General features: G+C 36.6%; 1 protein-coding gene across 1 annotated transcript in view; it reads left to right on the top strand.

Annotated features, from left to right (window-relative positions):
* The first annotated feature begins 22,032 nt into the window (after window positions 1–22,032).
* Window positions 22,033–26,271, top strand: part of LOC130242145 (pleckstrin homology domain-containing family G member 2-like) — a 68,678-nt gene continuing 64,439 nt past the window's right edge. Inside the window, exon 1 of the mRNA XM_056474166.1 lies at window positions 22,033–22,573. The gene's annotated coding sequence lies outside the window, so the exon portion shown is untranslated. The remainder of the gene's footprint in view (window positions 22,574–26,271) is intronic.

Here is a 26,271-nt window from a genome sequence, read left to right as displayed (position 1 = left end):
TCTCACACAAAATTAGTTAAACAAACTACTGGTTGCAGTGCACGTTTTGGGTTGACAAAACTAATCCGACCTGGTTAAGATCAGGTTCAGGGGTTTCACAAAGCTTGGCATTAACTTCCTCTGTAAACTCAGGTTTAACACCGTTAATGCATCTGGAGGTGTGACACCCGCAGCAAACAGCCAATCACATAGCCCATAAAAGAGTCAGTCTGATTTATTTCTCACAATAGAGTCAGCAATTACTGCTCTGTTTACGATTAAGAGATGTCCTTATCGAATTTATAATGAATTTAAACACATTTACAACACTGCTGATGAAACAAAGGCTTGACAAGGCAACATAGTATATCAGTGCAACTCAATCAAACTGTAAAACTGCATGTTCAACTGTAAAAATGTAGATTCACAAAGTTTAAAAGTCATTTTAAAAGCTTTATGTATTAAAGCAAATTCTCATCTGAATATTAAAATGTTTTTTAAAGTTAAAGCCAATAATGAATTGACAATGTGAAATAATATTCACATATAATATAAACAATTATAATTCATATAATATAAAGACATTATTAGCAACAAAAGACAATCATATATTGTCCAAATATACAGTTGAAGTCAGATTTATTAGCCCCCCTGTTTATTTTTACCCCCAATTTCTGTTTAACTGAGAGAAGATTTTTTCAGCACATTTATAAACATAATAGTTTTAATAACTCATTTCTAATAACTGATTTATTTTATCTTTGGCATGATGACAGTAAATAATATTTGACAAGATATTTTTTAAGACACTTTTATACAGCTTAAAGTGACATTTAAAGGCTTAACTAGGTTAAATAGGTTAACTAGGCAGGTTAGGGTAATTAGGCAAGTTATTGTGTAACGATGGTTTGTTCTGTAGACCAGTGTTTCTCAACCCTGTTCCTGAAGGCACAGCAACAATTCACGTTTGCAACCTCTGCCTAATGAAACACACCTGAATCAACTTATCAGAACATTAGAAGAGACTCCAAAACCTGAAGTTAATGGGTAAGAAAAGGGAGACCAAAATATGTACTATTGGTGTGCCTCCAGGAACAGGGTTGGGAAACACTGCTGTAGACTATCGAAAAAAATATATATATTAAAGGGGCTAATAATAATGTCGACCTTAAAATGGTTATCAAAAAAATAAAAACTGCTTTTATTCTAGCTGAAATAAAACAAATAAGACTTTCTCCAGAGGAAAAAATATTATTAGACATACTGTGAAAATTTCCTTGCTCTGTTAAACATCATTTGGGAAATATTTAAAAAAGAAAAAAAAATCAAATGGGGGGCTAATAATTCTGACTTCAACTAGCTTCAAGTAGCTTTGTTGCATCAGATATACAGTATCTGTCACTGTACTTACAGCCAGAGCTGGACAAGTTACTTCCGAAATGTAATACACTATATCAAAGTCCTTTTAAGGGAAGTCGTTTCACTCGTTGGCCATCTTTGAAAGGCCTCTCAGGCAGTATGTTCAAGCATTCCGTTTGAATGGGGAAACATCAAATTCTCCAAAACTGCTTGCAAAGCTTATGATTGAATTTCATATTATGAATCAGCAATATAATTAAACAACAACTGTCCTTAACTAATGAAACCGGGTGGCATGGTGGATCAGTGGTTAGCCCTGTCATTTAACTTCAAGAAGGTCACTGGTCCGAGTCCTGGCTCGAGTCCTGTTCTCCCTGTGTTCTTGTGGGTTTCCTCCGGGTGCTCCCCACAGTCCAAAAACATGCGATATAGGTGAATTGGATAAGCAAACTTGGCCATAGTGAGTGTGTGTGTGAATGGTCAGTGTATGGGTGTTTCCCAGTACTGGTTGGGGCTGGAAAGGCATCTGCTGGGTAAAACATATGCTGGAATAGTTGGCTGTGGTGACCTCTGACAAATAAGGGACTAATCCGAAGGAAAATGAATGAACTAATGAAACCTTATTGTAAAGTGTAACCTGATCATTTGTTTCAGGACTGGATCCGCATAGTAGACTTCAGTCCCCATGTGTGTGATGAGGTTAATAGTCTAACAACTGAGAAATCAATTGAGAATTCATGTTTTTTATTACATGAAATAAAATTTACCAAGCCAACAAAACCAACCCACTTTCCTCAGAGTTTATTCAAACTAAAGCCGAACTTACTATGGTAAAAACCCAAACTGGCTTTGTGAAGCAGGCCTCTGATCTGACCCTCGCAAGAGAACCACATTTATTTAGAAAACAATGATAAATCATTTAAGTGATGCCCAAAAGACTCTCATTTTAGAAATTATAATGTTGTGCTAGGTAAAAACACAGCATTCAGCATCCTAATTTCTGTAGTCTTCTCAGAGTCCAGCTGATTGCTGCATCTATTTCTTGTCCAAGTAAACACAAGCGCACACAGATCCAATTGGAGCCTCTGCATTGTCCTGGATGACACATTGCCAGCATAAAACTAACTGTAGGCTAAACGCTTCCAGACCACAGCTGTAATGCTTTTCCTCAGTTATATCTACTGCTTCAATCGCTGTCCAGAATACCAGCTAGGTAAAATGTGTGCGGTAGGCTCAATGACAGCCAAGTATGTGTGTGGCAGACTTTATAAGCAATGAATCGCATTTATGGTTTAATAAGAGTTACAGGCTTGTGCCATAGAGAAATGAGACGCAGAAGGGAGAGGCCATCAGTTTGATGTCAGACTTGAGGAAAGTTGTTTAAGGTCATGGGTTTGAGTCTGAAACCTGGCTTTTTCATTCCTTCCCTCTTTACATAAGCGCCATTGTGTTATTCGATGATAAAATCAGGAGGAAGGAATGTTTGGGGCTGATTCAAAAATGTAAATAGCGTTTTAATTGAGAAAAAAATGTGTTATATGTTGACTCGGAGAAGCATGCTTTTGTGTGTCTACGTTGATTTGTTGTGCAAGACCGTGGTTGAGTCTGATAAGTGTGTGATATGTGAAATAATGTGACATGTTGTTCCTGTGAAGGGAGCAAATTAATGCGTCGTTATTTGACGGCATTTCCCAGTACTGGGTATGGCTGGAAGTGCATCCGTTGCTCACCAGGCCACTTTATTAGGTACAACTGTCCAACTGCTTGTTAACGCAAATTTCTAATCAGCCAATCACTTGGCAGCAACTCGATTCATTTGGGGCAACCGGCAACCTCCCGCTCTCCCTCGGGAAGCCAATACGGAAGTAACTGAAACTGCAATTCATCAAATTTCCGCTAATCCTGGCTCCATAATAGAGCAAATTGCAATTGAGCCACTGTTAGAATGGCCAACTTTACAGCAGAAAAAAAAGGTGTTTACAGCCTGGTACAAAGAACGATTTTGGTTCATATAGCTATTATTACCCTCCATGACAACTGTGAGGGGGGTGAATTTTTTTATAACTCATCCATTTCCTTTATATTAGGTTATATTAAGTTTGCATAATTAAGGGCGTGGCCACTTGAGTGACAGCTAGGTCTCGCTGGTCGCTGTCTCTTCACCTCAGCTGAATCCGGCAGATTAGCCACTGATCTCGGCATATTCATCGTATTTTTGATTTGTTTTATGTGGCTTTACACAGCCTTTTGGACTTACAATTATCAGATGATATGGGATGCTCTGTGCACTTAATTGTGCTCATAAACCATTCGTGTGGCCTCCGTTTCCCATGTGAGTAAAGTTATATTCTTATATACCATCTCTATAAATGTATTTGTTTAATTTAAGATCATTTATCATTAATATTTTTCTTTAGACCCGCAAAGCACTCCAGAATGTGACAGATTAATTAGCTGTAGGCTCATCTGAAGCGTTATCATACATTGTTATGCTGGAGTTCATCAATAGTCTTGCATTTACTAACACAGACTATATTTGAAGTGTTTGGAAGTAATTCGCGTTTTCCTCCTGTAGAAAAACGTCATAAGAGCAATGTTTAGTGGCTCAATGTATTACTACAGTGTTTTTAAAAGTCTAAACACTTTATTGATATAGTGTACAGCCAAGCACATGCGGTCAGAACACAACGAGTTGCAGGTAATAAAGTATTAAGTGTTTCTCCCAAAGTAAAGTCTGTCTGCTAGGTCTAAGCAAAGTGCCAGCAGGTGTCTGGAGCTCCGCTCACTCTCCGCCTCTTTGGCCTTGTTTGGTATCCCGCCGTGGGTGCGATGACGCGCGAACAAAATGGCGACGGTTGGCCGCGCCTTCTTGTAGCTTCTTTTGCAGTGTTCAGAAACCTATGGGTGACGTCACGGATGCTACGTCCATATATTTTACAGTCTATGATTTGGGGATGTAGACATGGTCAAGACGATCTGCTGCTGTTCAAACCGAGCATCAGAATGGGGAAGAAAGGCGATTTAAGTGACTTTGAACGTGGCATGGTTGTTGGTGCCAGACGGCCTGGTCTGAGTATTTCAGAAACTGCTGATCTACTGGGATTTTCACGCACAACAATATCTAAGGATTGCAGAGAATGGTCCGAAAAAGAGAAAATATCCAGTGAGTGGCAGTTCTGTGGGCACGATTGCCTTGTTGATGCCAGAGGTAAGAGGAGAATGGCCAGACTGGTTCAAGCTGATAAAAAGGCAACAGTCATTCAAATAACCACTCGTTACAACCGAGGTATGCCGAAGAGCATCTCTGAATGCACAACACGTCCAACCTTGAGGCAGATGGGCTACAGCAGCATAAGACCACACATGGTGCCACTCCTGTCAGCTAAGAAGAGGACACTGAGGCTACAATTCATACACGCTCACCAAAAATGGACAATATAAGTTTGGAAATACATTGCCTGGTTTGATGAGTCTCTGATGAATAAGGGACAAGGCCGAAGAATGAATGAATGAATGAATGAATGAATGAATGAATGAATATTTGATGGTAGTAATTACAGGTTTATTTTCCCGCCGTGCTGTGCGTGTTCACCTTTTTTTTGTTGGGTGGGTTGTTGGGTTTTATCAGCCAGGCCTGTGTCTACATCGTTTTAGATTCAAGGCCTCTGAGACACTGTCTGGGTCTGTAACATCACAGAAAGGAGCATGATGAAGTGTTTTGGTGTGAATCAGAGACACACGGAGGGTCAGAGTCTCTTGGATGCATTTATCATCTGAGCGTTTTTCACTTTGTTGTTGAATAAAAGTGCACAGCTGCTGATAGATTCAACTGGAATGTCTTTAGAGTTGAATCCAATCAGCAATCGCTCCCATGTTTGAACTCTATTGGGAAAGAGGTCACGACCGCCAAGTCATTTTTCAAATCTTAATATACATTCATTTTGGGTGTTTTGTTATTATTTATGCGCTATTGTTGGATTTACGGTGATCATTTTGGATGCTTTTATTTTTTATATTCAGTTCCTTTTATGTCTTTTAATCATTGTAATATTTTAAAGTTCTATAAGCTTTAATTTATTTATTTATTCAGCTTAAGTTTCCTTAGCAATTCAACTTGAAACCTTGGAAAACTGCTGAAAATGTTTTAATTTGCTTATTCTATATTCTGTATATGTGCCTAAACTCGGGTCTTGATGCCAACTCTTATTTTAAGCCCAGAAGATGAAATTAGCTGACAAAAGCTCAAAATTATCCAGTTTACTGCACAGTTAAAGCTGTCAGCTGCTAACGTTGTCTTAAATCATGCTCAACACACACAAATATATTCAAATCTCAAAATAAGTACTCCAGGGTGTCGTAAACCTTTTAAAAAGTTTTGACAGAAAGACATTATTATTGCTAAGTAGAATGAAGTTCTGGTGGTTCATTCCGCTGTGGCGACCACAGATTAATAAAGGGACTAAGCCGAAAATAAAATGAATGAAGGAATGAAGTTCTTATGTAATTAAAGTAATAATAATAGTAATGACAATAATAATAAACAAAAATATCACACATTTTGTTCATGTTTTAATTAATAAATAAATAAATAAATAATGAAAATCCAAAAAATTGTAGTTGGTAAAAGTTTTATGTATGATTTAAAATTGATCTGCTCCTGTGTTAGAAGTTAAGTTATACTGCAAATCCGCTAGTATCTTGAAAAATCCCATGATGCAGATTTTTGGCCATAGTGTGCAGCACTGATATTCCAGCTGTCCACTGACCTGATTATGTCATCGGGTTAATTTAGGATAATTGAGTTTTTTTCCTCCAGTCATTTCAATGTCAAAAAAAAGGTCCAGTTTTCCCTGATTCACCAAACCCTGACAAAACCAGACAAACTTAGAGTTCAGTTTTTACGATGCATCTCACAGACTTCAGTGAGAAGACCCTTTTGATGTCTGACCTTTTCAGTTCTGCTTGAGGTGTAAGAAAGTGAGAGTGAATCTGTGTGGCATGATTAGTTAGTATACACTAGTACAGATGGTGTTCGAAAAGTTTACCCCCGAAACCAAGAGCACTACACAAGAAACTCTTTCCTTCACGTTGCATTCTGGTATTTTTACCAGTATGACCTAATAAACAAAACCTCTGCCAGCAAAACAATCAAAACACAGTCCTCACACGGCCAGATATTCTCCCACACAGAGTTTTCCTGTACCGTTTCATTACTCGTTAGAGGATATGACATCATTTGCTGAGAATGTGTTTCTCAGAAAATATTTCAGGATGTAGAGTCACCTAATTTTCAAAGGTTCAAGCTTTTTGGTGGGCAGCATATCAGACACCAAAATAGCTACTCGAGAGGAGTCTGATAAAGTGCGCGTTGAATAAAAGTCTCCTTATAGAGGAACATTTGAAGGGTGGAGATGTAAAAGATAATTGGCGCAGGTCTTGCGGAGCTCTGGGTGGCCACTGACTTCCACACAGCTGTCCTTACAATAGAAGGCTTTCGGGATTATGGGTGGACAAATAGGAGATCTGAAACATTACAGCCCACCAAAGATGCCTGTTTTATCCTTTTGAATGTTGACCTACATTTTTTTAGAGCAACAGTCCAAGCTCAGGACAAATTAACTTCATTGACAGCATGTGTGGCATATTGTTAAATTAATTTCTTGTTCGTTGTTTTTCTTAAAATATAATAAGTCTGGGTTTCGGTGAGGCACTTCCAGTACAATGGGCCAAACTGCAAACATTACAATGTTCAGTTTCGATATTACAGCCAAAGTAAACAATGTGAGCTAATACGGGTTTAGTGTGAAATATTGCATACTAACCATTTCTGTTTAAATATCCAATTTTACTACTTTTTTGCTATGACAACATAATAGCAATGATGTTATGATTTAAACAGCTTTACAGCTCAATGTCTTTATAAGCTTCATATTTGTAATTTAGAAAACGCCAGAGTGGGCTTTGTCACGCAAACATTTGGCATTATGCGTATAATCAAACGCATGCATGGCCTTAACAGTCCACAAAACCAGGCGCTTAAGTCAAACATGCAAGAAAATAATAATAATAATAATCTGAACTTTCTTTTCAGAAGTGAACATGCATTTGCACTCTTTTAAACTAGAGCTGCTGTGTCTGAAAATGGGAATAATTCAATGTCAATTTCACTACTTGTGTTTTGAAATATTTCTTCTGATCCATTTTTAAAGACAAAATTGATGTATCATTGGTGGTTTTGATATCTCACAATCCCAGTAGTATAATTCTGTGAGATATGAGCTAATGATTAAAAGTGGCGTCTGAAAATTGTGGTTGGTGGTCATTTTCTTAAAATGTAAATTTTTTACCAACTTTTTCAGTTTTTTTATGTCATTTCTAGTCAGAAATGTTTGTTGTAGTAGTTAAATATTTTCTTAGCTATCGCCTGAACACTATATCTTGTTTCTGAATCAATAAACCATCATGTCATGCATAAGTTTTGTTTATAAATTAGCAAGATCTGCAGCAGCACACTCGCCAGAATGAAAGCTTCGAAGGGATTAGGACATAGGGATGAGCACTTCCAAAAGGAACACCAATCAACATCCCTGTGCAAAGGATCATACGTGTCTGAAGTGTACAGCGGTGGTACCCTTCGAAATCCTAAACTTCTAAGTGGCCATTTTGAGCAGTTTCGAACAACACTTATCTGCATATTTCTGATTATTAATAGCAACCTGTACATTTATTCATCTATTGTTAATCTCTGTTCATAAGATATTCATTGCCTTGAATTTGGTGTAATGACATGGCAGCCATCATTGTTTAAACTCAGAAGTGCCATTCGGAAGATGATATATCTAGTTTAGAACAAACTGACAGCCTCCAATATTTTGTTATTATTGCATCTCCTAAATGTTTTTTTTTAATTGAAACAATAGGTCACCTTTGCCTTCTTGAAGACAAACAAATTAATGCAAGAAACACGTGTAGACTGATTACAGAAAAATCAAGTGGTCACTAAAATGGGTTGTGTGCACACCAAAGACTTTACAAAAACTATCTGTATGTAGTTCTATATGTAACTATACAAACTTTCAACAAAACTGCAAAAATAATAATCATAACAATTTAGGAATATTTCATAAAAGCCATTTTGTAACAGTTTTTCAATCAACATTTAGAAAATACCACAATTGTTTAGCTCAAATCTGTAATGGATGGCTCTGTAATGGCTATTACCATTTAAATATCCTTTCCTGAGAAAAGGAAATGATCTACTGGATGATTACTTCATAATCTTGGGATGGGGGAGAGCGAGGCACAAAGTAACACTTTTTGGTTTTGGTCAAAAATGAACAAAGTAATGGGTTTAGACAAACCATATTTTATTTTACCAACAACACACAAGCCTCTCCTACAAATGAGCACCGGCTGTATGATCGCCGGACCTATGGTTTCTGTGCAGTATTGCCAAAAGTGCCAGGAGTAAAAATGTTACTATTTACCCCACCTACGGGGTTAGTTGTAGCACATGCTTAAAAAGGACAGTTCATTAAATTTCCGTTTACTTTAAATATTAGCTATATTTCCTTAGTACTTCCCTCAATTTATTTTTTATTCTACATAGTGTTTATTTATTTATTTATTTATTGGATAAACACATTTGGATTTATTTGCAATATTATCCATTATTATACAATGCATTTATTAGTAATACAATAATTTTTTTCTATAGAAATATATTTTCTATTAAAAAAGATTTTTATATAAAATTTCTCAACATTATACTCAAATTTCAACAATTATTTTGTTGGTTTATTTGGTGTCCAACAGTGTGTATTTGAACACCCTGTTACAACTAACCCTGCTGTTTTCAAAACTGGCTAGCAGTCATTGTGTGTTTTTTACATCTTTCAAAATGGTTTCAACTTTTAGCCTAGAAGACGGTAATCAAAAAAAGATTTCAAACGTAAAGATTTTACGTTCATACTTTCATAGATTTCTTTTAAATAAAAAAATATCGACTGTAATAAAAAATACTTTTATGCTGCAAAAATGGTTTCTCCTGTGTTTCTCATACAAATTTCGCCAAACTTTTTCAACAATTGGCAGGAAGACGTCTGCCGACACTGTGGTGAAAACCTCAGAAGCATGCAGAGCAAATACCTTAAAACTCTGTGTTACATGTAACCCCACGTTACTTTGTGCCCCATGCTCCCCTACATTAAAAAAAGATGTTTATTTGAACTACTTATTTAAAATAAGCTGAACCAGAATTCTTGGGTTTTTTTGGGGGGGGAGGTTGGGACTTAATTTTTAAAATTGTTTTATGTTTAATCCACTTAAATTTGTAAAAACTAATGTTAACTTAATTCCTTCATGTTGTTATGGTGTAGTTTTTGCCTATGGTTTTTATGATTTCTATAAATTTGGACAAACAAGCCACATTAACTTTAGCAATATTCTGAGTCAGTATTCTAAGATGGGCTCATAAGACTTTTTTTTCATAAGTTTTTTATTGTAAGTAGAGCTATTTTTTTGTAATTTGAACATTATTAGTTCATGTCATATTTTATTCATGACTTGAAATGTCATTTAATTTGCGAGTTTGTCAAGCATATTTAAAAATTCTGATGCCCAAAATAGGGTTGCAAGTATGGCTGTATGCCTGTACAGTATACGGATACTTTGACCAATTTATCGTGACCACCATTTGGCACAAGTCCAAATGACTTTTATACTAATCAACATTACACCACAAATGCAGTCAAATCGTAATTCCTCTACACTGTTTTAATAACGGCATGCTGCTTAACTGGTCACAAATTGTTTTGCCCTTAAATGCTTCAACATCTGAGCCATTTATTTACAAGGCAGGAAAACGAAAGGATTCAAACAATGTTACTGCCACCAGCTGTGGAAAGAGATCACTTGCCACGCAGCAACTCCCTGTTCCCGTTTGCCTCAGAGTAACAGGTGTGGAGCCGTCGCCTGCATTTCAGAGTCTTGTGGTGGAAAACGATCAAAACCCGAAGCCACAGACACAAAACTGCTCTCACGCTGAGCCGTCATGGCCAGCTCAGAGATGGACAGAGACAGGATGTAGGCCCTCTGTTTACTTTCACAAAAGGCTCCAGCCATTTCCTGTGGGTCGTTTTGTGACTGAAAGCCATAGTCTTGGGTTCAATGGTTTACCGTTCGGCTGACCGTCACGCCATTTGTGTTGACCTGTCCCCTCAGAAACAATAAAACGATGTATCTTCCCTTGGCGGACAACTCGCAGCAAATTATATCTTGTTTGTAAGGTGATAGTTATGCGAGTTAAATGAGTGCGGAGTGTTGTTTATTGCTTCACAATGTTCTTGTGGGGGTGTCTGGACAATCACACATGTACCAAAATAAATCCTCGGTTTTATTTCTTTTCTGCCTCTGTCTCTGCCTAAGCAGTCAAATGACATAATCCTCAGTTTGGTTAAGTGCTTCATTTTAGCAGTCGAATGTATCTGATTTGAACTTGAGCTATCACATTTGATTATATTTGACGAGTTACAGTAGTTTAATCCCAGTTAAGACCGATCTGCTTATATTTAATTCGCATGCAAAACTGATTTGCCAGTCTTTTGCGCAAACAACATGACGAGATGCAAGCCGATTAAAGATGTTTGAAGAACGAAGTGAATATAAACTTTGACGTGAAGCAAAAAAAGAAAATGATCTCCAATAGAAAGTCCTCTGAAGAATCCAAGTAGAGTTTAATAAAATAAATGTGAAGAAATCAAACAAAGCCAAACCAAAAGCAGATTTACTTAACTGGACTGTGACATGGAGAGACTTTATGTGAAAACACAACACTCATCAAACTGGATACTACACAAAACAATAGACAACATGAGGACTATATGTACAATACCAAGTGGTCACATGATCAATAAAAACAACCCCATGATTTGAGAGAACCAATCAAAACTAAAACAAGAGTATTAACAGGAGAAGCACATGACAGGAACTCATGAGGAGACGCATTACAAATCAAGTCATGTCAGAAAGATTGTATTCAGGAATCATGATGATGATGATAATAATAATAATAATAATAATAATAATAATAATTCTTTACATTTATTTAGCACTTTTCTGGACAAACAAAGTGCTTTACACATTTTTGGGGGGAATCTCCTTATTCACCACCAGTAATTATAATCATAATTATGAGCCTGGATTTTTTTTGTGTGTCTGAGTGGGTTGTGTGTTTGTGAGGAAACATGTCAGATGCAGTGCATGAAGGATCTGCACTGACAATAAATGTGTTGATATTGAACATTCAGTCATTAATGATTCTACTTGTTCACAACCTGTTTGAGTTTCTTTCCTCTGTGCAATCCAAAAGAAGGGCATTAAAAGGATGGCAGAAAGAAAAAGCCATTGACTTCTGTAGTATTTTTTGTTCCAACTGTGGAAGTCAATAGCTGCTTTTTCCTAACAGTCTTCAGATTATCTTCTTTTGTGTTGAACAGAAAATGAAACTCATAAACGTTTAGAGAATGGTGAGGATATTTTTATTAATGGATGAACTGTCCTTTTAATCAAATTATTATTATTTGTCATTTAAGATAAAACTTTCTAAGTTGTCTCTACAAAATACAATGTTCTTATGTAGTTATGATATCATAATTCAGGTTGCAGAACAATCATAAACTAAATGAAAAAAATAGAAGAAGCATGCTAATTTACATTGTTTATTGGTCATTTTGAAGATGGTTCACTTAGAAATAAAGATACGAATCCTGTAACTGGGGCAGTGTGTTTTCTAAAGGTACACTTTTGTGTAACAGGTTCATATTACCTTAATGAGAACAAATGTGTACCTAGTACTTTAAGGTACAAAATTGTACCTTTATGGTACCCATAGGGACATGTAAGGTAAAAAGGTACCTTTTGAAAAGATACCACCCCAGTGATTATTTCAGAGATTGTTGGGTGAAAAAATGTGCATCATTTTTCTGCAACCAAATTGAACACATCTGAAATTTGCCAATTAGTAAAAAAAATTGTCCTAGAATTAATTAAACAGCATTAGTTTCTAAATAGTCAACTATCTAGAAAATAATTGATTACAAACCATTGAATTACTAGAAACAAATCCACACCTGAGGTGGTGATGTGACCATGACCCAAAGTGGAGAGTAAGCTTATGTCTTCCCAATGCAGTTTTATCTTACACTTGTGACTTTGTCAAATTTGTGACTTCGGATCCTGCAGTTTCTCACTAATGCAGCTTTAATTCTAACAAATATTATCTTACATTTTAATTTAGTTGTAGTTGCCAACCTTTTCATTAATCAACGACGAATCGGGAGGTTTTGAATATCAAAAATTTGACTTTATTTAAGATAATAAAGCCCAGAAAGTGCAGAGCAGACCTCAGAGCAATCTGAAGTCTCACCTGGACAATTCCGAAGTGTCTGTGTTTTCCACAATCTTAATACAATTGTTTTGCCCCACCCCTAGGTGTCTTGTTTAAACTTCTGATCCATCCTTATATACGTTTTTACTTTCAGGTGGTCCTGTTATATTTGGCTCTCAGTCCACTTGCTAAAGTCTACATAACTGCTTTCACACCAGAGATTTCACTTCATAGATGCAACTTCTTTAAATACATTGTCATGATAATACATTAACTTGAAAAATTGTTACTCACTCTCCTGAATGCCTCTTACAGTTATAGCTTCATATGAGTATTTAACATATATATATATATATATATATATATATATATATATATATATATATATATATATATATATATATATATATATATATATCAGTGCTTTACCTATTCAGTTATTGTGGCTTCTCATAGTAGGCTCCCATAACAGGCTCCAGCACCTCTGTGGGCTCATTTGACACCTACCACAATATCTGTAGTTCACATGCTGGCATGTTTACTGCACACACTCGAAGATAATACCAACTGCTCTAAAACACACTTTTGGAGAATACTTTTAGAGAATAAAAAATGTTCGTCATTATTTTATGCAATGTAAATTGTAACTTAACTATGACTATCTCACTGTTGGTGAGTTTAGTTAACACGCAGCTCAATTTGACAATATCTCAATAGCGACTTCTCACAGTTATCACTTTGTCTAACAAATAATACTTCATATTTCACAATAAATAATTTAAATCTCACAATTTGCGAATTGATTTCTCACAACAGAGACTTTTTTTTTTAACCTTGCAAGACTTTTTTACCTTACAACTTCTAATCTCTAATATTTGTGGAGTTATTTTAAACTCTCACAATTTCCTTTCTTCCTTCCTTACTCAAAGGCAAACAGCTTCCACATGACCAGAAAGCACTTCATAAAGATGTCTTCAGATCTGTTCAACATACCTTTCATAACGCCCTCGGTGAACATGTTCTCCCACAGCTGTGTTGCCGCTCCGCTGATCTACAAATGACAAACACGAGTGAAACAAATTACATACATTTTCTAATGCTTGAAACCTCCTGTTTCAACCTTGAGAGGCCTGTAATTGGCCTTCACCGCTCTAAAAGCTCATGCACTGCTGTTCACCCTCCCACTGTGCATGCATGAATCATGGATCATTTGTGCAAGCCTGTGGCTTCTTTTGTGGCAACCCCACCGGCCTCCAATTGACTCATGCCTAAAGGTGACTGTGATCCCTGCCAACATTGCCCTCGCCGACTACCTGGTTTCCCATGAACATATGTGTGATTAGTCAAAATTGGATCATTAAATTCTCATGCTGAGGTGCGGTGGTCACCTCCTGAAGGCAGGCGCTAACTGACTGTTGCCAGTCATTGTGGTTTAATGGCGTCTCAAGCTGATCAACAGCTCCAGGTCAAAGCCAGTGACCGGGCTGCTGAAATTAGAGAAATATGAGCCTGTGTTTTCTCCTCACACTCCCCCACTTCAGCTCCTCTCCATGCCAGTGGTGATGCGGGTAGAGGAACCGGGCCCAATATCTGTTTTTTATATCTAGGTCATTGGGATGCGTGTGGCTTTGGATGGGAGCACAGCCTAATCTATGGGTTTTCTCCAGTAAAATGCTTTCAGCTGTGGTGAGCTTTTTCGCCCCTTTACGCCTGGATCTTGCACACTAACACGTTGGATCATTAGAAAGCAACTCCCTGCACTTTCCCCATCCAACCTGATGTTTTTACAGTTAATAGTTGACTGTCTCTTGAATTTAAGCCTGTTTTCGGGTCAGGAATGCAGTTGAGACAGATGGGAACATCTTTGGTAAGCTTCCTGGCATTTAATCTCTCCATGTTGGAGGTCTGTGAAATACATCTAACAACCTCAGGTACAGCATCGCTGTTTAGGCCATCTTCCTACATTATAAAACTACCGTTTGGCATCCAGCCTTGATTCCTGCTGAAATGAAGAATTTCTTCAGTATGTCTTCTGTTTGTTTGCTTAGGGATTTTTATGCTCTCTTTCTCTCTCTCTCTAGAAACACATTCGATTTTTGGCTTCCTGCTTTAGAATTGAGTTTCCTGGTGCATTGAGGGCACATTTGTCACAAGACAAGTGCTAATATTAAAGGGGTGGTCCACAACCATATCATATTTTAAACTTTAGTTGATGTGTAATGTAGCTGTGTGAACATAAACAGCATCTCTGAATGTAAAATCCTCAAAGTTCAATGCAAAGGGTGACCTTGGTTTTTACAGAGTTAGCTTAGCAAAGCCTACAATAAACGAATTTTGGGAACTACAAAAAAACTTCCGGGCCTTGTGAGATCACAAACGTACTTTTACCGCGCACACACACTGTGCAGCTAAGGGCCGTGGCCAGAGGCGCTGTAACGTTACAGCAGAGGGAGAAAATGTCATCCTGCTATTTCCACAGAGCTTCTCTGTATCTGTATTTGGGCTTCCAAAGGACACGGCACAGAGACAGAAGTGCTTACAGTTCAATATTAATTATGTTCCAGAGAATTATAAAATACATAGCAAGCATGATTTGACAAAACACAGCTTTCAGAATCTCTCCCAGTTCAGTGCTGGATTCGGTTAAAATCTCCTCAAAGTTGGAGCAGCTAGTAGCTACAAGCAGACGCTGTGAACTCTGAGCCACGACCTGTGTTTTTTTTTTTTTTTGTTAAAATTGATCATGACATGTACAGTGTCTAGCCTTAATGGTATGTTGTAGCAAAGATGTAAACAACGGGAAATGCTGTTTGGCATCGCTAACGATTTAGCTACAAATTCATATTTGCTGTAAACACACACACACTTCACCAGCACATTCAGCTTCTCTATGTGTGTGCAACTGCAGTGTTTCTCTATAGGCAGCTTTTCCATGCGTTTTACATCTCAGATAATGAACTCGCAAAAGTTATTTGAACGATTCATATTACTTACACAGGCATATTCTGAATATATGTGAAAGACATCGTGTGATGCGTTAAAAAAAATACAGGAGAGCTCGCCTAACTCCATGTAGCAGCAGAAAAATAAATCAAGACTCACACAGGTCGCATCCCACATCTAGTGCTTTATTCTTCTGTCAGCAGCGTCACTGTAAATTACAGAAAATAACTTAATCCGAGCATCAGAGAAAAATAAAAATAAACATCAGTCCCGCGCACATGCGCTTCTCATGTTACACGGGTCTACAGATCATAGTATACAAACGCACAGACATAAACACACACTCTCTTAAAGGAGCCGCACCCCATTTTCACTCGTTACAGACACTTGTCAGATTTTATTTTAGAGAGCGGGCATGAGGTTGATTGACTGTTTACACAAAACACGTGTGCTTGTACGGGCGTGATGTGGAGCCGATCCGCGAATCATTATGATACATAACCCAATCAGAGTCACTTGAGGGTGGGCCTTTTAGAGGAACTAGGAAATATATCAGTCGTTTTCATATTAGCGGAGTCGCTATATAACCAAAGTGAGATTTATTACAAAAAATAACGCGATTTCCTTCAAGTGAAACATGAGCACACATTGCTTTTCCTACTTATTAACACAACCAAGCCTTAAATTTACTTTCTGGACCACCCCTTTTTTTAAAAATCATGTAAGATGAAGTGTTTATAGGGGAAAGTATTACCTTTTTTTTTTGACTCCATTTGATATTTTTTAAGGATACATTTATTTTTGAAAATCAGGATCTGTGTAGATGCATAAGTTGAAGGGATAGTTTACAGAAAATTGATTTAACCTCATATCATTCCAAACATGTTTGATTTTCTATCTCACGTATTTTTAAACATGTTTCAGTTGTGTTTTGTCTTTACAACATAAAATTTGTAAAAAACTTATACTTTTGCTTACCATGCATTTTCCAAAACATCATCTTTTGTGTCCTGATCTGAAATGACATGGTTTATACTGTAAGTAAATTATGATAAAATGTTTGTTTAATTCATTGACTACAAAACATTGAATATTTTCAAAATTATTTTCCAAAAAAAAAAAAAAAAGATTATCAGTAACACTTTACAATAAGGTTGTATTAGTTCATGTATTCATTAACATGAACAAACAATGAAAAATGCATTTCATTACCTTGGAATTATAAGGCTCTATCTGCGTTCTGAATGATTTAGAGATATTGAGCTTTAAAGTTTTTGCATTCCATATAGCAGACAGTATGTGTGTAACATTTGTTTTTTTAAATTAAAAGTCTTAAAATGTAAGCAACTTATAAAAAAACATTCCATAATGTAAATAAGTTGTCATTTAATAAGAATATCTCTATAACTCAATTTTGACAAAAATGTTAGATAGAACCTTATAATTCTAATGTGACGATTTGTTACAGTAGTATTTATGCATGTTTGTTAACATTTTTAATGAAAACAAATACAGTTGTTCATTGTTAGTTCATGTTAACTCATAGTGCATTAACTAATGTTAGCAAGCATGATGAATTTTATAAGGCATTGGTAAAAGTTGAACTATGATTAATAAATGCTGCTGTACATGTCATGTCATACTTACTTCATGTTAGTACAATAAATACGTTAACTAACTCTAACTAATGACAATGTATTGTAAAGTGTGACCAGATTATCCAAAACACCGATCTGTTACCTTTGGTGAAAATATTGCCATGTAATTTGGTACACTAAATCAACTGAACTTTTCTAGTCATCTCAACTTACACACGTCAAACTGGCTAAAAATATTAAGCTAAACTTTGTATAACTAAAAAATATCTTGAAAACAAATTGTCAAATCAGTTTTTTTAAAGAGCAACGTGAAAAGCTGTTTATTGACTAGAATTTGGTCAAAATTATTGGTCATTTTGAAATACCAAAAAACTTTTTTTTTAATCAATATTTACATATTGGAGCACTTTTTCAGTAAACTGTAAACAGTTATGTAAATGCAAAAATTGAAAAGGTGAATTTAAATAAGAACAACAACTTGAGATTTATGAAAACTAAATTAGTTCTGAGCATAATGATTTAATAAAAATTGTAAAAATCTGGCTTTACTGGATGTATTACATTTTATTGTGTTCCATCACAAAAATACAGTGTTTTTGAATTGTTGTTTAAGTAACGGAAATCACAAGAATGTGTTAATTTAAAAGTTTAAGCATGTTTTTGGAATCCAGCAAAGACAACGCTAAACAAAGCAACTGGACATTTGGATTTAAAGTCTCACTGTTTCTGTTATACAGATCGCTATGAAATCACTATTACGCATAAATGGCAATTTTCATCAGTCAGCATCAGTTGCACAAGAGTTGTGACAGGAGTAATATTCAGCCAGAAAAATGCAGGAGAAACTAATTAATCAATGCAAATATTTTTGGCGCGTTTACGTGACAGTTTTTAAATACATTTTTTTTGTGTGTTTTGGCCATTCATTTACACTACTTGAAAAAAATCAAGCGACAAATAATAACTTGACTTCTAGTGATCATTTGGAAAAGTGGCAGAAGGTAGATTTTTCCAATGAATCATCTGTTGAAGAAGACTGCAGAAGACCTATTGGAACCCACGTGGAAGATTTTCACAGAAATCAGTCAAGTTTGGTGAAGGAAAAATCATTGTTTGGGGTTACATTCAGGATGATGTAGTGCGAGAGATCTGCAGAGTGGATGGCAACATCAACAGCCTGAGGTATCAAGACATTTGTGCTGCCCATTACATTACAAACCACAGGCGAGGGCAAATTCTTCAGCAGGATACTGCTTCTCATATTTCAGCCTCCACATCAAAGTTCCTAAAAGCAAAGAAGATCTAGGTGCTCCAGGATTGGCCAGCCCAGTCACCAGATGTGAACATTATTGAGCATGTTTGGGGCAAGATGAAGGAGGAATCATTGAAGATGAAACCAAAGAATCTTGAACTCTGGGAGCCCTGCAAGAACGCCATTCTTTGCCATTCCAGATGACTTTATTAATAATTATTTGAGTCATTGCAGAGTTGTACAGATGGAGTCGTGTAAGCTCATGGGAGTCATACACAATATTAATTCTTTTTCCTCTGTGCCATGACTTTATATTCCATACTGTACATCATTTCTGTTAAGTGACGATTCTTTTGTCTAAGCAAAGTCAGACCTTACTGTCCTATTTAAATAATTAAAACTGAGGCATGATCATATTTTATTTTGGTAAAATAAGTGTAATCTAGAGGCCATTGCCTTTCATATAAGCCACTTCTGATACCAAATGATCAACTAGAAGTCAAGTTATTATATGTTGTTCCTAAAACATGGATAGGCGGCAAGACTTTAGCAGGTAGTGTACATGATAACAGCACAGGCACCTGAAAATGGACGTTTTTGAAAATGATCAACTGTGTATAAAATATTATATCATATTATGTGTTCAGTCTATAACCATCCACAATTATTTGAGAAACAAAAAACAGACTACAGGAGAGCTCATGTGCAGGTAATTTTTTATTTCACAAAATGACTGCCAACTTCAGGCCATGGAATGCTTAATGCAGCATTTCAGTCATTTTTGCAGATGTGTACTACTTTGCTGTGTAAACATGCCCTTAATTGCAACAAGAACTGACCAAATAAAGTAAATCGGACACAGGTGTCAAACATAATCAGTAACCATAGCAACAACTGAGAACATACTTAAGGAACTAAACACAGCAAAAGAGAAAACAGACACTATTAGCACATTCAATGGAAAACAATGTCCTGTAGTATAACGGATGGTTGTGAATCTTCCTCAGTAATGGTGTCTCTGTCTCAGACTGGCAGTGATTCCACTACATCTCAACACTAACATTCTTCTGTTATTGCTCAGCCTGTTTGCATGAAGACAATTAAGCTACAACTGAGGACAAGAATTCCTAACATGCAGCAGAAGCCTCATTTAAACAATGCATTTCTCCTTATCTGTTTAAAATAAAGCCGTTCCTCATGTAGAAGGTCAGGCTCCTTGAAGCTCTTCAGATCCAACAGGCCATTTGTTTGTCTAGAAGTAAAATGGAGCTTTGGAATGTCTGTCATTCTTCACGCTCGTAAATATTTCGAGCATAGTTTACCTTCCTGACGAATTCAATAAGCCAGTATGTGTTTTATCTTATCAATTTAACTGAATGAATTCTGTTCTTAATAGGATGCGTGGGCTTTTTCATTGTCTAATCACTTGTTTTAACGACAGCTGATAACATTGTGGTGCAGTAATTGAGCATGACCATCAATTTAATGTTAGACTGTTTCAAAATGAGTCTCAGTGGAGTTTGCATAAACACTTTTAAGCAGACTGTGTAATCCAATTTTTGCATTTTTTTATTCTCAGTTGCTTTTAAAACATTGGCTTGATTAAAGGGTGAGGTGATTTCAGAGACGCATGACAAATCGTTATGGTGATGATTTAAGACTTTACTTGCGCTGGCATGTCTGAGTATTCCTCACGCTATAAATATAATGTAGGCTTATTATTCAAGCTGAATGCAATGACGTGATGGAATCATTTCAGTTTGCAGGAAGTTAGACTGGTATCTTCCCATTTCAGCCCCAAAGCCATTTTCACAATTCAAAAGGAATTATTAACTATCATACATTTCTGAGAAACACACTGACATGTAGATTCAGATGACAGGTCAGCTATAATGAAGGCTAAATTTAACTTAAGTGTTACTGTAATCTATGTTCTCAGGAAAAATATTTGTTGACTATTTTGTTTGATTTGATACATGTAATCTCATGTAACGTTACTAAAAAAAGTTCAAGTTTCAGTACTGATTTATGTGAAAAATAAAATATAAAATTTCCAAACCTTGACAAATTATTATATTGCCATGTATAAAAATTATAGGACTGAAAACATGAAATATTTTACATTGACCTATTGTAATTTTTTTTCTGAAAATATTTGCATTAAATACCAATATTTGTATTTTAAAATTTGAAGACGCTTTATCAGAATTTTTATATGAATACATGTTTTATTAAAACTTTTCTATGGCAAATCCAGATAACCAATAATAATGCTCTAAATAACACAATGTACTGTTGGGGATGTTTTCATCCACTCTGGTGTGATTTTGACTCTTAATTTGCCCATAACTTTTTCTGGAGGTATTATACAGTTGAAGACGACAACATTGCCATAGCAAACTGTGAGATATGTAAACTTGGGATTGCCTGCCAGGTATTTTAAGTTGAGGTCCAAAAGTGAAGAATTTATGTTTTTTATTACTTGATAGTTCAAACTACCTCACAAAAGTGCTCTGTTTATTAACAGAGTTGTTGAATGTTAAAATAAGGTGAATTAAAAAAAAAAAGGAACATCCTGTATCTGTTTCTTTGCTTTTCTTTATTCTTTTTTTATTTATTATAGAAGTATCAGATCGGGTTTCGGTATTTGTAGATACTCAAAATCAAATGACTCTGACTTGGACTCAAGGGCATAAAAACCTGATCGAGATACCCCTAACTTATGCACCATCAAATGTGTTTATAACAGAAGTCAATGGAGCAAAAACAGCCACCAACAGTAAATTAGGGAGAAAAATGAAAATCTAACAATGCATCAAAGCCAATGTTGTTACTACATTCATGTGTCCAAGACTGATAAAAAAAATCCATGCCACAACTGCTTTTTATATTGAAAATACGCCCCCCCCCCCAATACCAAATCAGTGACGTCATTTGTGAACTTGGCAATTAAAAAGTTAAACTCCTGAAATTGTCTAAACAAATTACTAGTTTTGACCAGGACTGAGGTTGATTACCAGATTTATGCTAAATACTTTCACTAGCAATACATGTTAATTCATCATTTTACTATTTATTAGTGTATTATTTCTTTAAATAAACCCAACCTAAAGTATCGTACTAAAATGTGACAGCAGGGTCTCACTTTAATTACAGTATTATAAGGGTCTCTGAGAACGTAAACAAATGCCCTAAAAATTCAGTCTCAACAGGTGATTTTACCTCAGGAAGTTGGCAACGTGACTCCAAACCACTTCATTACCTCTCCGGTTAATTTAACGCGTTTTTAATAGCTCTACAAATTTGACAAACTACCGCGGCTCAAAGAGACGCCGTCATAACAAAACAGAGCTTTGCCTGATTTCGGCACTCATACGTCGTTTTTGTTCGCTTTTGGGGTGACTGATTATATTCCCTGAAGCAAAATGATGAATGAGGACAGCAGCAGTAAAGGAGTTAACGCTCACAGGAAGTTCAAGGAGTCCGCGTCCATAGGGGGCACGTCAATACTCCTCACACACTCACTCGCGCTCACTTACTTTCAAGGCACATGCAGCCTCCAAACTCTGTCCACTCTCTCCGTTCTCATCAGACAATTTCTTAGTTTTTTTTTTTGCTATTAATACACTCCTTAGGCAGTCTTACTCTTATGTGAGTGTGTACAACGGAGACAAAGAAACCTAAGTGAAGATGTTCAACGCGTAACTTTCAGCGTTCGCGAGCGCGTAACGTCTGTTGTGCGTGACGCGTGACTTACTCATTTATGGGCGCTGTGTTTGTGTGAGCTGTAAGTCCAGTGAAGATGACACCTCAAACTCAATGGAGAGACTCGAGAGAAAGCTGGAAACTGAACACTGGTGCACCCAGCGTTGTTTAGGACATTACAATACGAGAAGCCAAGCCTTAGGACGCGTTATATAGTGAAAGCGAGCAGGAATACGCACTGATGCGCGCGAGCTGGGAAATCTGCTGATCCTGTTCATTAAAGTGGGATGTAGGATTGTACGTACTTCGGCTGCGTTACTTTTGATGTCTCCGATCAGCACACCTGTAAAGGTATGTGTCACAGCTTGTCAACTATTTCAGACCTGTGATTTTTCTCACGATCGAAGATAAGGGAAATATGAGAGCAGCAGCAGACAGTTAATTAAACTGAGATTGATATACACACTAAATGATAAAGACGTCATGTGGTTTCTCAAAAAAAAATCTCACAAAAGGTTATTTACAGTTTTAAATTGTTGTTTTAGATAGAGAAAATGTTCTTCGCACCATTGAAAAATAGTTATTTAAAAACTAAAATATAGTTTTTGGGAACCCCAAAACAATCTCCTTTGGCATCACTGTGAGAAAAAAACACATTTTGGTTCTTCCTGTCAACTTTTTTATTTTTTAAAAGTGTATCACACGTTATTGGTGTATTAATAATGTGTGTAATTCAGTAGGTGTATGATGGTACTTTTTTCTCTCAGCTTCATCATCATAATCATCATAGCTTGGACCTCTAAAACCCTTTGGTTAGCTTCAACAAGTCCTCCTTTTGTCTTGCTGTAAAAGTGGGTCTGTTTACTCACCCCAGAGTAATTCTTGTCATCCAGTTCTTAATTATGTTTGCCTAAAAGGTGTGCTCCCATTTAATTTAAGCCTACATACAGCTTAAATTGTGTCAATTGTTCTCCCAGTCTAGACAAATCAGATGATCAGATGATTTTTGTAAGGGGTTTTTGATACTTTTAGATGTATAAAGTAAATAACCGTAAACCAGCAAAACATCTTGGGTTTAGTTAAGTCTTTTTTTCAGCAGGACATTGCTGTACAACTTGTTGCCAGTTTAAGATGCTTATCAAGTTCACAAAAAACGTTTACCAATCACAAAGGACCAGCCAGCCAACTTGGGCTGATTCAAGACATTTTTTTCCATCAGGGTATAGACTCATTCCTTGGGATGTATATTACCTCAGCCTTAGCTAACGGGCAGCCGTGGAAAACCCTTCAACATGGGATTGCTTTGAGCATCAGATCTTTTGTCAGACTTTTAAAGTCCAGGCTTTCTCAACTGCTCTTACAGCCCCCCTCTTGCTCAACAAACACTATTTTCTTTAGCAGCTGGAATGCTGACTATTCGGGGTGGACAAATAAAACTTCCCTTCGAATCCCGTCTGGTCTCAATTTACTCACTTGTTAGTTCAGCCGGGAATACAAACTCATTGAAAAGATGTCAGTCGTTACAAGTGGGAATCTGTATGTGACTGCATTAAGACTGAAATATGCCATTTGATATTCAGATAGAAACTCTCCTTCAGCTTGGATCAATGAAATCATCTGACTGATGGGGGAAAACACATATTTAATTCATCCCAGCTCCTCTCAATTACAGTACAGTGCTGCTGTTTTGTAAGTTCATACTGTGTGTGTGTACTTTATGACCTAAATACACATCACACAGTTTTTTTCTGTCATTTCATCAGTCAGGATCAGTGGGGTCATGTTTATTTTCCTTTCAAACTCGAAAGACACATGTATACTCGGTAAAAACACAATACCAACCAGCTTCAAGGTCCAAATTTCCTAAAAAATGTCAACACTCATGGATTTGAGCTCTGAAAGCTTTCCGCAAATGACAGTTCAGTGTTTTTCCAGCTTATTATGCTATTTTGAAAATTGCAGCAAATCCCAGGACAAAAAAAATCTTAAAACTCGCCCATTTGGGGCTTTAGGAGGGAAAAGGGTATTGTTTGGTCATTTTCATCATATCAAAGAGAAGAATAGGCTTCAGGATTGGTCATGGAATCTGAACTGAGATGCAGGAAGTCAGCCAAACCCTCCCTCTGGATGTTTGGACCTTTCAATGTGAAGGTTAACATGCAAAGCTCTGTTTGCTTTGAAAGCCAACATCCCCTTTTCAGCATCCACTTATTCACTTGGAAAACTGTCCTTGCTAATGCTGACCTGCTGCTTAGTTTACCATGATTTTAGGAGACAAACCTCCTCCTACTCCTAAGTGCTCAGAGGGAATATGCCAAATCCCTGTTTCCTCCCAGTGCACCTCAGCTACAAGAATTGGGGCTGATGAGCTTCCCAGCTCCATACTCCATGTTCCTTATGGAGAGATGCTGGACAGCCTGAGGTGTAAAGTGCAGCTTGGGTTCTTTGTGTCATCTTTCATACTGTCATTTTTATGCAGCAGTTGATCTGTGATGCCAGAAGTTTACTTCAGGTTTATTTGTATGGCACACTCTTAAGGCCCATTCATGTCGCACTGACAGATGACCAATAAAGTGGAGATGATTACAGCACCTTACTTCTCAGACATTTTACAACCCAACAGATGCCTATTCAGCATGTTCAGTAAGTGAAAACAAGCTCCAATAGACTTAGACAGACAGTGTCAGGGGTAATGTATAAGCTGTTCATGTCATTCGGGGTAGTGCAAATTGGCACTGATGGGTTCTTCGTTGACATCTTTAAGTTTTGTTTTTACACTGGGTACTTATAGGACATAGCAACCAGGATGGATCCCCAAGGACTATATTTGCACCTGGGCCATTTTCAGGTCACTTCCACACCGTCACTTGAAAATCTGAAGTGACTTAAAGGAACACTCCACTTTTTAAAGGAACAGTCCACGGTTTAGGATGAGTAAATATGTTGTACGTCTCTCACAAATGTCTCCATGGTTGCAGTGCACACTCAGGTGATCATGTTAGTTAAATTGGTTGAAGTTAGCCAATTATTTAGGGGCTTCATAAAATCATTGTGTCTGCTGCAGCCATTATACAGCAGCAAAGTACCCTAATAATTACACCAGAATAAGAGTTTAGTTCCTAGCCATATTGGCCTAGAAAATAGCAACATAGCATTTTCCGTCAGTGTTCGTACACAATGTAGCTACAGAGAGCTTTAAATAGATCAATTATCGAAAGTCTTTGATCATTTTTGAGGTAGATGCTAATGGTCTAATGTGATTCTGTGCTTTATGCTAAGCTAAACGTTCTTCAACCACACTCTGTTATGGTCTGAATTGCTTCAGAAATGTTAAAACTGAACTATTTACTCTAGGGGACTTGTAAAATTAGCCTTTTTCAAAAAAGTGGAGTGTTCCTTTAAGGTGGCAGACCGTTATTTCAAGTAATTCAGGGTAATCAATAACTGTAGTATGCAGGATGGCATAATCAAGTTGGTATTAAGAGTTTTGTTTATCCAGTGATAAGTGGACTTTGCTAAATGCACGTGTACAAGGGTTCTCAAACAGTTTGAATGATGCAACTGGGTTGGGTTCAGTGGTGTAAAGTAACAAATTACAAACACTCAAATTACTGTAATTAAGTAGTTTTTCTCAGAAATTGTAATTTACTAAGTAGTTTTAAAAATGTGTACAATTACTTTTTATTGAGTACATTTTTAGTGCTGTATTGGTATTTTTACTCCACTATTTTTATTCAACCTGCTGTCACTACTTTATTTTTTTCTTGTCTATGAAATCAGTCCTGTGATTCCTGTCCAATCAAATCACACATAAAAGGTAAATCACATCATAATGAACTACCTCAAGACATGGGAGTTTTATAATTTCTGTTTATAATAACTGTTTGGAAGCATTAAAAGTGTCCAAAAGAAGATGTTTAAAATCTTTACACGCATTGACCCAGAGACTGTTTAGATGCATGTCACTGATGAGAAAATGACGAATGTTTACTGTATGATGACTGAAATGGCCTTAAACACCCAGCAGACACAAGACGTCAACATGACAG

The sequence above is a fragment of the Danio aesculapii genome, chromosome 15, assembly GCF_903798145.1.
Source record: "Danio aesculapii chromosome 15, fDanAes4.1, whole genome shotgun sequence".
NCBI lineage: Eukaryota > Metazoa > Chordata > Actinopteri > Cypriniformes > Danionidae > Danio > Danio aesculapii.
The sequence above is the reverse complement of the archived record's forward strand: the minus strand, read 5'-3'. Positions and strand labels throughout refer to the sequence as shown.